Here is a 15,050-nt window from a genome sequence, read left to right on the forward strand (position 1 = left end):
AGAGGGGTTTTGGATTTGTAAACTCAGCTTAGGAAGTTTGACTATTTTTTAAGCATTTTCATTTTCTGTTGGTTCCTCATGATTTGAACTTTCCTATCCTGTTATATGTCGTTCAACTATTCTTCCCTACAATGACTTTAAAGAGTCTGCTTCTCACTATAGCCTGGAATGTGATATATTTTCCCCATGTCTGAGCTCAACTGAGTCTTTTATCACTAGGGTTAAAGTGTCATAGAGATCTGCTAAAATTAAACGTCACCACTTTAAATTAAAATGTGTAGCATGGAGGCTTAGTACCCCCTAGGAACTTTTTTGTTTGCAATTCATAGACAATCCAAACCTATTTCTTAAGCTGAAAGAATCTCAGTCAAAGCATCCCTTTTTAACAGTATTTATGCTGCCACAGTTCAGGAAGTCCTTTGAATGTCTCCATTCATATCTTGGCTCTCAGATTGGCAACCTGAGGTATTTGCAAGCACTTGCCAGGGATCTCTGCTTTCTACTAGGACATCACTTCTTTTTCAGGCCTTCTACTGAGATTGTTCATGAACTTCTGCTCACCACCCTTCATTCACTCATTCATTCAGCATACAATTTTCTGAGCATTCGGTATGCAATTATGAATAAAAACAATGAGGTTTTTGCTTTTGTGGAATTTACATTTCAGTGGGATATGGATCAGAAAAAAAGCAAGCATACATGGAGTGCATGAGTGGCTCAGTTGGTTAAGCATCTGACTCTTGATTTCAGCTCAGGTCATGATAACATGGTCATGAGATTGAGCTCTTTTTCACTCTTTGCACTGAGCATGGAGCCTGCTTGGGGTTCTCTCCCTCTCTCTGTGCCCTTCTTCTGCTCACATGTGCACATGCTCTATCTCTCTCTCTCTCAAAATAAATAGGCATGGAAAAAAATTAAGAAAAAGCAAGCATGCAAATAAGCAAAAAAAGTTATTCAGTCAAATAAATATATTTGTAAGCTAGTAAATATTAGGGAGGAAATAAATAAGACCTGAGAGAGAGCATACCAGGAGACACCTGTCCTAGGTGAGATGATCAAGGAAGGAAGTAACATTTAAAGTAAGAATTAAAGGGGATATGAAGGTGATGTCCAGTGTATTCATGGTGAGAAGAAGCAAGGTTCATTCAAGGAATTGAAAGAAGCCTAGCATAGCTAGAATAAGTGGACAAGGATGAGAGCTGCTCAGGAGGGGTGATGGACAGTGAAGACTAGACAGGCAGGCCCCTGAAGATTCTGGTATTCAAAGGGAGATATGTCTGCAATATACAAGTTGAGGCCCAGGTCAGATCTTTCCTCTAAATAGATTTTGAGCATAGTATCTAATACCTACCCTTATGTTGTCAGTATGGGTGGTGGAGGGATACAGAATAATGGAAACATAAGATAATAATGGAGAAATTTGTGGAAATTTTCTGTGGACAGAGCAATGCTTAGGAATCCTCTATAACTAGTCTTTTGGTTCAAGAGATAACAATAATTCATTTTTCACTCTAGTCCTAAAATAAAGAGCAGAAAAATATATAATTGGGGTAAGCAAAGGTGAGGAAGCAGGAGGTGAAAAAGCAGGAGGGTATAATTTTTTTAACCTGTCCTTAACTTACAATAGCACTATGCCTGATGGGTAGGAGGAATCAAGTCACTGGAGAGGAAAAAAAAATATGTATTTTTTTTTCTTCCCAGTCTCTTCCAGATATAATAGCAATGAACTAGTGGGCATTTTCAGGAAAAACAAAAACAAGCCAACCTTTATGAACTCTAAGCAACAGTGATGATGATGGATGGATGTAGTCATAAAGATGGTATGAATGTATAGGAATCACTGTTACAGGGCTTCGTGCAAGTGTGTTTGTGAGACAGATCTACCAGAAAACAGCACCAGTGGCTACTTAATTTGGGGGAACTTGTGGAAAGGAGGAAATAATTAGTGTATATTGTCTTAATTGGCTTGGGTTTCTCTAAAAGAATACCATAGACCAGGTGGCTTATAAACAAGAGACATTTATTTCTTATAGCTCTGAAGGCTGGGAGTTCCAAGATCAAGATGTTGGTACATTCAGTGTCTGTTCAGAGTCTACTTGCTGGTTCACTGGGACCTTACATGGCAGAGGAGCAAGGGAGTTCTGTTCTAATCCCATTCATGAGGGCTCATGACCTAATCACCTACCAGAGACCCCACCTCCTAATACTATCACACTGGGGATCAAGTTTCAACATATGAAGGGGGGGGCACAAATATTCAATCTATAGCAAATATGTTTTGAGTTTTAGTTTGAGTTCTAGAGTTTCATTTTTGAGGGTATTGAAACTTCAGCCTACAAAAGAATTATTGAAGTCAAGATTTTTTTTAAGAACATTTCATTTTGGGTTCTGTGGGCACTATTGTGACAACCATTCTTCACACTCATATCCATATTTGCTTTTTATATTTGCTCTTCCCTGTCCCTATTCTTGTCATCCCACTTTCCTCCTATTGGGTCTCCCTTTTGGTTGACATGCATAAGGTAACTTCTGAGGCTCTGCAATCTTCCCTGGCTATGCAAATTGGGGCCACATAGGAAATTCCAGCTTCACATGACCTCCTCCTGCCTGATACCCAGATCACCAGGAACAGGGCCAGGATAGGTCTTAGGCACAGACGAAAGAGGTGGACATTCAAGACTTGGGTGTCTTTTTCAGGCTCTCTACTGTGAAAGTAGATTTTCATCCAGTCTTTCCTAAAGTTATCTTGTAGATTTATGCATTTCAGTGTTTAAATGAAGAATATTGAAATTTATGAGCTTGGAGATAACTACCATGTTAAGATGTTAATGCCTGTAAATATTTACTATGAATTAATATATTGAAGTCTTTTTTAATTCAATAGCTAACCAAAGTAGGGATCAGGGGATGGACAAAGATAATGGGAGCTTTTGTGTGGAGGCTGTTACATATGGCTTTGAAATTTAATGGAGTATTCTTATCCAACATTTGGGGTTGTCTTACACAGAGGAAGTGAGTATTCTTGGCTTCCATTAGAATTTCCCAACTAAACACTGTTATCACCTTTATATTTTTATTATAACTTTAGTAAATTGATTAATAACCAGTATATTGAAAAGCAGAGGGTTTTTTCTGGAAATATATTTTCATATTCCCTATAAATATGGTTTTAAATAAAATATTATACGTTTTAAAACAACTCTTCTGATTCTCTTTCTTTTTTTCATCTTTATTTCCCATTTATCAGTGAACCACATCTCAATATAATATCCAGATTAAATGCTATTTTCCATCCTTTTAAATACTTCTATATTCTCATCTGTTTTTATGGCACGTTGCTGCATGTCTCCAGAGACACACAGCATTTTTATTTTCAAGTAAATTTATATTAGTTACAGTCTCCAGCTGTTTTAGATATAGGATCATTTCCTGTCGGTACTGTTTCCAGGACAATTCTTTTTCCCCTCACAAAAATGAAAAATGTAATTTAACAAAGACATCCTATAATTGCCTTCATATATAGCAAGGTATCTAGCAATCTAAATACTTATTTTATTTAAAACATCTGTCTACATAATATCTAGTGATTGTCCAGGGCTATATCATCCTTGGGAGAGGCAGATGCTGCCATTTTTATTTAATTTATAAGGAGCCATCAAAAATGTTTCCTTAGTATTGAATCTTCTGCCATTATGTCAAATGTGTGTGTGTGTGTGTGTGTGTGTGTGTGTGTGTGTGTGTGTGTGTTTACGATAATAGCTTACCATTCTGGTGCTTGCAATTAGTTTAGCCTTTTTCAAATTGGGAAAGATCATTCTTCTAAAAATCACTATGGAAACATTCTGCAAGAATAGTAAGAATAGTAAGTAAGAATAGTCATATATATATATGTGTATATATATATATATATACACATATATATACACACACATATATATATATCATAATAAAAATGGTGGCATGTGCTCTACTCCTAGAACTAGCCTTACACTAGAATCATGTTTTAATTGCCACATTCATTTAGAGTCATTTGTCTGTAGTGCATTTTCTTTTCATTTATTAAAAAAAAACTGTAAAGTTTTTATTGTGAAGTCATTCTGCTGATTAGAGCAGCCAGCTGATATTTTTTGCTATTTTTCAGAAAACATATGGATGAAGATGGAAGTTTCTATAAAAGCGCTTTGTCTTGGGGGTGATGCTGAATGTTGCTTATAGAAGAATCCATTCGTAAACTCTATTTATTGTGCACGACCCTTGGAGCCTCAGATAAAGTGTTTAACTTTTAATAGATTGTATCAATTTAGGCTCAGCTGAATGCCAAAAACAAGAGACACCCAGGCTTACAATAGTGTGTCTAAATGAGAAAGTTTACCTCTTCCAGGAAAGTAATGAAAATATTCCTTTTTGGAACACTAAGAGTATGAAAGGGAAATGATTATGGTTCCCTACTGACATACAGTTATGATTGACAGGAAAAACCAACATGCGTGCCACCTGAGACGTCTTGTTCAGGAACTTTCTGGAGGGTAGTAAATTGGTGTTGGCACAAACACAAAAAAATAAAATGACTTGATTCAGCACTTTTCAATTCTAACTCCCCAAACACTAAAGAAAGAAGTAAATATTCATCAAATGATCAAAATTTATATTGATTTTTATTCTACATTAGCAGCTCAAAGTCGAGATTCTTGACAGGGTGGATGTCGGTTTGAATGATTCTCTTTGAAATGAGGATATAGGCACTGAGCTGAGTGCTACCGTGCATTCCTGAACCATAGGCCCTGATTATTAGAACCCTAGGAGGCTAAATTTTTAAAAGAACAGTATAAAGGCACACTTGTTCAGTTCTGTTTTGATAACTAAATTGTTATTATTAGTATGTAAAGTAATTCTTGTTGTTCCTGCTTCATTCCTTCCTCTCTATCACCATCTAAGGACAACTATTTTATAGAATTTCAAAGGAACTGGGGAGCATGTTGTAGCCATAGAGTTAATAGCAGCATTTGCCAGCATAATTGTACTTGGGAAGGAACTGCCAGTCCTGCAGGGCAAGAGAAGCTAAGATTGTATCTTCACATTATACATCTTTAATTTTTAGTTTCTGCCAGAAAGTAAATAAGGATTTGCTGTAGTGGAATTTGGAAGATGGGAACAAGGTGCAGCCATAGAATATAAACACAGACTTGATGCCTGTGTCATTGTGCAGAGATTTGCTAAGGAAACAGTAATGGAGAAACATCGAAATTCTAATCATCCCCTCCAGTCCACACAGTGTAATCACACTCCCTTCCCACCGTAGCTCATGACATAAAATGCTGAATTTTTAATGATTTTAACTACTTGCATTATAAAGAGGAGGATGGTGGTGGGTGAGGCTCTCCACAAATGCAGTTGCGTGATGTATTTGTTCTTTATATTTGTTAGGTGGAGGTGGTGGTGTTGTTTTTAATAAACAACTCATCTATCATTAAAATGGAGGAGGAAGGCATTTTTCTTTACACACAAATGCAGAATAAATAATGAAATTAGCATTCATGTTAATTTGTCCACTTTGTTTAAATGCTCACCATTTAACAAATATCATTAAAGACATAGCTTTAAAATTGAATTTTCTAAAGATTATCATGAATGTTTTTAATGGCTTGCAAACAGCATCAAGTCAGTAGAAATAAAGATGACTTTTGAAGGATATAAATACAGTATTTTTCACTTAAATCAGTTATCTTTTGTCTGATTTGATTATCCATATATCCATGAATGAAATATAAATAAACCTTGGGAACCTAAACTTGGTTTTCTGGAGCTGCCAGTATGGTCATAGGAGTTTTGTATCCTAATGTAAAAGATTAGTATATACAGTAGTCTTTTCTGAGTATAATATTGAGGTAGCTTTGAGTCACTTATTAAATACTTGATGTATATTTAATTCTTAACAATGGAAAAATATTTATGTTTTTAAATACTTTTATAACTCTCTTATCCAAGAATAATGTTCAAAAGAACATTCTAACTAACTTACTGTCTCTTTGTCAACATTTTTGAAGTGTAATATTAGTTTTATCCTTGGATGAATATTTTAGCTCCTATTATGCAGTACAATTTTTCTGTAATTCTAAGTTCTACGTTTCCTGAAGGCAGGGACCATGTCTGACCCAGATTTGTAACTTGCACGATATCTTACACTTAAGACTGGCAAGATATATTTGTCACATGAATAAATGAAGGCCCTTAATCAATTTTACTACAGAAAATACGTTGCTCCGGAATCCTGTGATTCTCTGCTCCAACTCTGTAGGAGAAGGAGGCGTTGCTATTCCACTTAGTCATGCACACAGGACTTAAAAACGTGAGATTCTGGTCCACTGTGATGCCAAATGTTATTTGTATTTAGCCAGAATGTAGCTAATAATAAACATACTTAGAGAGTTCATTTCTGCACAGGGGAAATGAACTTTTTTTGTCATTGAGGTAAAATTGGTATAACATTAGATAGGTTTCTGGCATGCAGTGATATACTTTGATATTTGTATACACTACAAAGTGATCACCACTGTAAGTCTACTGACCATCCATCACCATACAATTGCATCCCTTTACCACTTCACCCACCCCAAAGTCCCCTTCCCATCTGGTAACCACCAATCTGTTCTCTACCTATGGGCTTGCTTTTGTTTTGTTTTGTTTTGTTCTTTAGATTCCACATATAAGTGAAATCATATGGTTTTTGTCTTTGTCTGGCTTAATTCCCTTGCATAATACCCTCAAGGTCTATCCGTGTTGTCACAAGAGGCAAGATTTCATTAATTTTTATGGGTGAGTAGTATTCATGTATATATATATTCCATATCATCATTATCCATTCATCTATTGATGAACACTTAGGTTGCTTTCATATCTTGGCTACTGTAAATAAAGCTACAATGAACACAGGTGTGCATATATCTTTTTGAATTAGTGTTTTTGTATTATTTGGATAAATATCCAGAAGCAGAATCTCTGGATCATATGGTAGTTTTATTATTAATTTTTTTGAGAAATATCCATACTGTTTTCCATAATGGCTGCCCCAATTCACATTCTCACCAGCAGTGTATGAGGCTTCCCTTTTCTGCACATCTCCTCCAACACTTGTTGTTTCTTATCTTGTCCAACAAGGTGTAAGCTGATGTCTCATTCTGGTTTTGATTTTCATTTCCTTAATAATCAGTGATGTTGAGCATATTTTCATGTGCCTTTTGGCTGTCTGTGTGTCCTCTTTGAAAAATGTCTATTCAGATCCTCTGACCATTTTTTAATCGGGTTTTTTGCTTTTATTGTTGAGTTGTATGAGCTCTTTATCTGTTTTGGATATAACCCCCTTATTGGATATGTGATTTGCAAATAACCTCTCCTATTCAGTAGGTTGCCTTTTAATTTTGTTGATGGTTTCCTTTGTTATGCAGAAACTTTTTATTTCGATGTAGTCCAATTTTTAAATTTTTGCTTTTATTTCCCTTACCTTTGGAGTCATATTCCAAACAATACAAAACAAAACATTGCTAAGACCAATGTCAAGGAGTTTACCACATGTTTTCTTCTGGGAGTTTTATGGTTTCAGGACTTACATTCAAATCTTTAACTCATTTGAGTTAATTTTTGTGAATGGTATAAAATAGTGGTCTACTTTCACTCTTTTACGTGTGGCTGTACAGTTTTCCCAACACCAGTTTATTAAAGAGATTGTTTTTTTCCCCATTGTATGTCCTTGCCTCTATTGTCAACAACCAGCTGATCATATATATGTGGGTTTATATCTGGGATCTCTATTGTGTCCTATTGATTATCTTCCTGTTTGTATGCCAGTATCATACTGTTTTGATTACTACATCTTTGTTGTATAGTTTGAAACCAGAGAATGTGATACCTCTAGCTTTGTTTTTCTTTCTGCAGATTACTTTGGTTATTTGGGCTCTTTCGTGGTGCCATACAGATTTCACAATTATTTGTTTTTGTTCTGTGAAAAATGCCATTGGAATTTTGATAGGGATTACACTGAATCTGTAGATTGCTTCCTTCTGCTAGCTTTGATTTTTGCTTGTTCTCCTTTTTTCTAGTTCCTTTAGATATAGATTGTTTATTTGAGATTCTTTTTGCTTGTTTATTGTGGTGCGCCTGTACTGTTATAAACTTCTGTCTTAAAACTGCTTTTGCTGCATCCCATAGAATTTGGTATGGTTGTATTTCCATTTTCATTTGTCACCAGGTGTTTTTTGAACTCTCCTTTGATTTTTTTTTTTTTTTGTTGTTGTTGTTTTTGTTGAACCATTAGTTTTTCAGTAGGATGTTGTTTAATCTTTGCATATTTTGATTTTTCTAGATTTCTTCCTGTAATGCATTTCTATTTTCATACTGTTGTGGTCAGAAAAGGTGCTTGATATGATGTCAGTTTTCTTAAATTTGTTGAGACTTGTTTTGTGGGCTAACATTTGATCTATCTTGGAGGATGTTCCTGTGCAGTAGAGAAGAATGTGTATTCTGCATTTGGATTTCAGATGGAATATTCTGTATATATGTATTAAGTCCATCTGGTCTAATGTATCATTTAAGGCTGATGTTTCCATATTGGTTTTCTGTCTGGATGACCTATCCATTGATGTAGGTGGTATTAAAAGTCCTCAACTGTTGTTTTATTGTTGTTAATTTCTTTCTTAGGTTTCTTAATATTTAAGTTCTCATATGTTGGGTGCATAAGTATTAACAAATGTTATATCCTGTTGTTGGATTGACCCCTTTATCATTATATAATGGCTTTCTTTGCCTTTTATTACAATCTTAGCTTTAAAAATTTTTTTTCTGATATAGGTATAGCAGCACCATCTTTCTTTTTTTAATTGTTTTAAAAGTTTATTTATTTATTTATTTATTAAAAAAATTTTTTTTTCCAACGTTTACTTATTTTTGGGACAGAGAGAGACAGAGCATGAACGGGCGAGGGGCAGAGAGAGAGGGAGACAGAGAATCGGAAACAGGCTCCAGGCTCTGAGCCATCAGCCCAGAGCCCGACACGGGGCTCGAACTCACGGACCGTGAGATCATGACCTGGCTGAAGTCGGACGCTTAACCGACTGCGCCACCCAGGCACCCCCAAAAGTTTATTTATTTTGAGAAAGAGAGAGAGAGAACATAAGCGGGGTAAGGACAGACAGAAGGAGAGACAGAATTCTAAGAAGGCTCCACCCTGTCAGTGCAGAGCCTGAACACCATCTTTCTTTTTATTTCTATTTGCATAGAACATCTTTTTTTCAGCACTTCCTTCAGTTTCTGTCTGTATCCTTAGATCTGAAGTGAGTGTCTTATATGCAACATATAGATGAATCTTGTTCTTTTATTCATTCATCCACTCTGTGCCTTTTGTTTGGAAAATTTAATCCACTTATATTTAAAATAATTATCAACAGGTATGTATGTATTACCAGTTTATTAATTTTGTACTTCCTCTCTGTTCCTTTCTTCTGTTGTGGTTTGGTGATTTTCTTTAATGTTACGTTTAGATTCTTTTCTCCTTATCTTTTGTGTATCTACTGTAGATTTCTGCTTTGTGGTTACCATAAGATTCACATGTAACATCCTATGTATATTACAGTCTATTTTAAGTTGATAGCATCTTAAGTTTGAGCACATTCTGAAAAGTCTGCATTTTTACTCCCCTCCTCAATGTTCTGCTTTTGATGTCCTAGTTTACATTTTTTATTTTGTGTATCCCTTAACTAATTATTATGGTTATAGTTAATTTTACTACTTCTGTGTTTTAACCTTATTATAGCTTTACATGTGGTTAATATATTACCTTTACAGTATACACGTATTTACTAGTGAGAGTTTTACATGCACATGTTTTCTTGTTACTAGTTTGTGCCTTTCTTTCCATTTTAAAGAAATCCCTTTAATATTACTTGTAAGGCCAGTTTAGTGGTGATGAACCCCTTTAATTTTGCTTATCAGAAAAACTCCTAATTTTTCCTTCAGTTCTGAATGATAAACTTGCCAGGTAGAGTGTTCTTGGTTTGAAGTTGTTTGTTTTGTTTTGTTTTGTTTTGTTTTGTTTTGTTTTGTTTCTTGTTTGTTTGTTTTTTCCTTTTAGCAGTTTGAACATATCATACCACTCCCTTCTGGCCTGTAACATTTTGGCTGAAAAATCAGCCGATAACCTTATGGGGGCTCCTTTGTACGTAGCCATTGTTTTTCTCCTGTTGCTTTTAAGTATTCTCTCTTTAACTTTTGACATTTTAATTTCAATCTGCCTTGGTGTGGAGATTTTTGGTTCATTTTATTTGGAACTCTCTGCTTCCCGGATTTGGATGTCTATTTCCTTCTCTATGTTAGGGAAGTTTTCAACCATTATTTCTTCAAGTAACTTTTCTACCACTTTTTCTTTCTCTCTCTTTTCCATCTATAATGCAGATGCTTTTCTCTTGATGTTTGGTGTCCCACAGGTCCCTTAAGCTATCTTCACTTTAAAAATTTTTTTTTCTGTTCTCCTTGGATGAGTACCACTGCCTTGTCTTCCAAGTCACTGATCCTTTCTTCTAGTTCTTCCAGTCTGATGTTGAATTTGTCTAGCGTATTTTTTAGTTCAGCTATTGTATTATTCAGTTCTGTGAGTTCTGTTTGGTACTTTCTTATGTTTTCTATCTCTTTGCTGAAGTTCTTACTGTGTTCATCCATACTCCTAAGTTCATTAAACATCTTTATGACCATTACTTTGAGCTCTTTATCAGGTAGATTATTTATATCCATTTCATTAAGGTCTTTTTCTGAGCTTTTGTCTTGTTTTTTTAACTGGGAACACATTCCTGTCTCTCTTCCTTTTGCTTGACTCTTTGTGTTTGTTTCTATCTGTTAGATGAAACAGCTGCCTGTCCTAGTCTTGAAGGAATGGCCTTATGTGGGTGATAGAACTTATGGTTCAACCTTGCTCTCTAGCTTTTGGTTGTTTCTCAGACCTTTGTGATTGTCTAAATAGCCTGATTTGTTGTGGATAGTTCCCTGCTGTTGAGGGTCTGCCTAAAGCTCTCAGTGTTCTAAATGGAGGGATCTAAGACAGTGCCTAGTTTTAGGGTAATTGTAAACCAGATCTTCAGGCAGCATCTTTTAAGGTATTTAAATATCTACAGTCTTGTGGGTCTACAATCATAAACCCTGCTGACTTCTAGATCAGGAGATCTGGAGGTATCTATTGGACAACAGTTGTAAATATTGTGGCTTTTGATGTGTGTATAAGCACCTTTCTGGGAGGTATCAGCTAGCTGTGGTGAGGCCAAAGAAGGATGAAAATATTATATCTTTCCACCCATATTCCCTGGGGGCAACTCTGTTGCCTCTGGATTAGGGCAAACCTAAAACCTGCCCCTCAGGCCTGAAGCTCCAGGACAAGAAAATAGGCCTTTTTTATATGATGGCTGTAGGTGATGGTCTAGTGTTTGTGCAGTGCCCTGGGGGTGGTAGCCTGCCAAAGACTATTTCCTCAATTGTTTCAGACCTTTGGGAACCAGAAATACAATCCCCCTGACTACCAGAGGCAGATGTTCAAGGAACATCCACTGTATGGGTTGCATGTTCCCACCAGCTACTGTGGAGAGGAGGGGAGTAAGGCTTGGAGATGCAGGGGTTGGGGGAGCACTCAGGTAGTCCTGCTATGATGCCTGAGGGATTATGGCTGTGGTATGTGGGCGCAGTATGTTCAGCCAACCTAGCGAGGGTATAGTGGGGCATGGCTGCAACTCCTAGATGTAGGCACTCCTACCAGAGCTAGCAGGCTAGGAGGTAATGTGAAAATGTCCCTCCATGGGGCCAACACCAACAAGACAGAAGCAGAATGCAAAAATGGCTTCCACCAGTGCATTTGTCTTCAGAGAGAGAATTCCAACAGGCTCCTGACTTTCTGGTAGATACTTTAATATTAACAAATGAGTGTCCTTCATTTATGATAGGTGCATTTTAAACTGTGCTTTTGTGCTGGGTCCCTAGGCTACTGGGTTTGTGCATGAACCCTTTAAGGGTAGATTTTACATTCCCTACAGCCCTATAGTTTTCCTAGAAGTAAGTCCTATTGGTTTTTGAGGCCAGACGCTTTAGGACCCATCTCTCCATTGCAGTTTATTCTTTGCTGTGGAGGTGCTGTTCAGCTACCTTTCAGGTCCTTTTCAGATAGAATTGTTCCATATGTAGCTGTATATTTGTTGTGTTCATGGGAGAAGGTGAGTTCAGGATTCTTCTATACTGTCATCTCAAACCCTCCTCAAAGGAGATGCGCTTTGAATTCAGTTCCAGAGGTGAGTTATTTTAGGAAATTGTGAACCACCTACAATGATGACAAAAGCAAAAATGCCCTCAAATAACTAGAATCGTGAGGGGAAAAAAACCAGGAATACTGTAAAATGACAACTCTAAATCCTGGAGTGAGTATGGGGAGCTCTACCAAACAAAATTATGGAGATTTACAGTGTAGATTCTAATAAACCCTGGAAGTCCTTGTCAGGACTGTGGGGTCTTGAGACCTATAGGTTCTTCCAGAAGAAGAGGCAGTCTTGGCTAGTTGCATGAGAGGGATACAATGGGGAAGAAAAAGAGAAGTCATAGTAAATATTTATATAAGGAGGAGAAGACTGCATGTGCTTACATTTACTGCATCAAAGGTTAAAAAATTCTGTGTAGTAAAAGTAGAAATATATTTCCAAATGACAAAATTATTGCCAGAAAAAGTACTATCTTCTCTCTTTTTTTACCCCCCCACATTATATTAAACGATCTTCCTGAGTAACTGTGGATTCTTCCAAAAACAAACTATGGCATTAATGTCTCCTTCAAAAGCTCAAATACTCTTTTTCTTTAAAATGAGAAATCAGATTTTATTAAGCTAAAACAAGTTCCTACCCAGAAGACTTAAAGACTTAAAACTTGTTTTGAAACGCATTGTGAAGATAACCACATGAAGAAAATAGCTCAAGTTTTTATTCTATGTGTGTGTGACTGCCATCGTTAGTTTCTAATATAGTGTATGACGTATAAGATCACTCTGTTAGCTGAATAAAACATTATCAAGTGATTCCTGAATTAAAGCTTTCCTTTTCTTCTTTTCTTCTTAGAGAAAAGTAAGTAAGTTATATATTTCAATAATTTTCTTTTGTGAAAGAAAAGAATCTCCTTTTTAAGTGAGAATGATGCCAACAGTTTCAGAAATCAAGCTGAGGCTGCAGCCTTCAAACAATCTATTTTATTTCTTTGTACATTTTAAACTGTTTCAGATTTTCAAACTCAGTAAAATTTATTCAGCCAATTTTTATAGAGTACTCTGATATACCCTATGCTGTGCTAGGTGCTGTTGATACTGCAACAAGCACATAGACAAAGTCCCTGCCCTCATGGGGCTTCTAATCCACTGGAGGAAGATGGACAATACAAAATAAGTAACATATTTTGGCTAGATATGGTAAATATGTATGAAAGAGTATAAGGATGTGGGGGGTGGGTGTAAGTTGAATTTTTAAGTAGGAGATCAGAGAAGACCTGAATGAGAAGATGGCATTTTTGCAAAGACCTGAGAGAGGTTAGGGACTGAGCTGTCATGCAAATAAGGCCAAGTGCCCCTAGAGCATGCCTACTAGCCCTGCTGGAGCAGGTCAGTATAGGTTGAGGACTGAGGACTAACTGTTGGCATGGGGAATGTGAACAAAACCCTGACTGGAGTGTGTTCAAGAGAAAATAAGAGAGGAATTGGACATAGTGAATAGACAGTGTATATCTATATAGTATAAAAGTGAGTTTGCAATAATGGAGAACAGAGAAATGGGGCTTTGGCCAGGGGATAGATTAGTGTCAATTGGTGTATAAGGATTATTTTTCCTTTTCTTTCTTTCTTTCTTTCTTTCTTTCTTTCTTTCTTTCTTTCTTTCTCAGCAAGGGAAAAGCAACAGCATTTTTTTTCTGGCTGATGTGGTGATGAGAGTAATACACAAGAGAGAAAAAAACTGTATACAGGAAAGAAGGGCGATTTACCACAGAGGTGACAATCTTTATGTAGATAAGAGGAGATCTGGTGCACAGGTGAAGGGGACCAGACTTAGAAAGGAAAAAGGACTGTTTCCACAGAAACAGGAGGGAAGGAAGAGGATGTGGATCCAGATGCAAGAAGGCAGGGAGTTGTGGTGGTAAGCTATGAAATACAGTATGAATGAGTGGGCAGACTTCTAATAGCATGAGTTAAGAAATAGTGGAATTAATTTTAACATTCTCAGGATACATAACCCAGCAAAGGGTGCTGGGACATGCAGCAATGATGAAATAATTGATATTTCTTGACTAAATCAGTGCTTTTTAAGGCAAGGATAAGGGATATGTCTATATGTAATTATAAAAGTGATTATGTGTTTAATCATTAAAGATTGTTAGGACACAATGGAGTACTACGTGGCAATGAGAAAGAATGAAATATGGCCCTTTGTAGCAACGTGGATGGAACTGGAGAGTGTGATGCTAAATGAAGTAAGCCATACAGAGAAAGACAGATACCATGTTTTCACTCTTATGTGGATTCTGAGAAACTTAACAGAAACCCATGGGGGAGGGTAAGGAAAAAAAAAAAAAAAAAGGAGGTTAGAGTGAGAGAGAGCCAAAGCATAAGAGACTCTTAAAAACTGAGAACAAACTGAGGGTTGATGGGGGGTGGGAGGGAGGGGAGGGTGGGTGATGGGTATAGAGGAGGGCACCTTTTGGGATGAGCCCTGGGTGTTGTTTGGAAACCAATTTGACAATAAATTTCATATATTGAAAAAAAAAGATCGTTAAGAAATTTAACCCTTCCCGCAAATTTATCATGGATTAGCTATATTGTTATTCGATTCAGTATCAAGGGGAACTGTATGGTTGAGTAATTATTCAGGCCCTAAAAGAATATTATTGAATTTGGATCACTACATATGAAGCCAAATTTAAGTAAACTATTTTAACACACTGTGCCTTATATTCTGATTAAGTTATTAATGGTTAGTCTAAATTTGAAGAGGTGTATCCCT

General features: G+C 36.4%; 1 protein-coding gene across 6 annotated transcripts in view; it reads left to right on the forward strand.

Annotated features, from left to right (window-relative positions):
* AKAP6 (A-kinase anchoring protein 6) overlaps nt 1-15,050 on the forward strand; it is a 487,092-nt gene that overhangs the window by 318,768 nt on the left and 153,274 nt on the right. The window lies entirely within an intron of this gene.

Source organism: Herpailurus yagouaroundi, unplaced genomic scaffold, assembly GCF_014898765.1.
Source record: "Herpailurus yagouaroundi ecotype Mexico unplaced genomic scaffold, PumYag 141, whole genome shotgun sequence".
Lineage (NCBI taxonomy): Eukaryota > Metazoa > Chordata > Mammalia > Carnivora > Felidae > Herpailurus > Herpailurus yagouaroundi.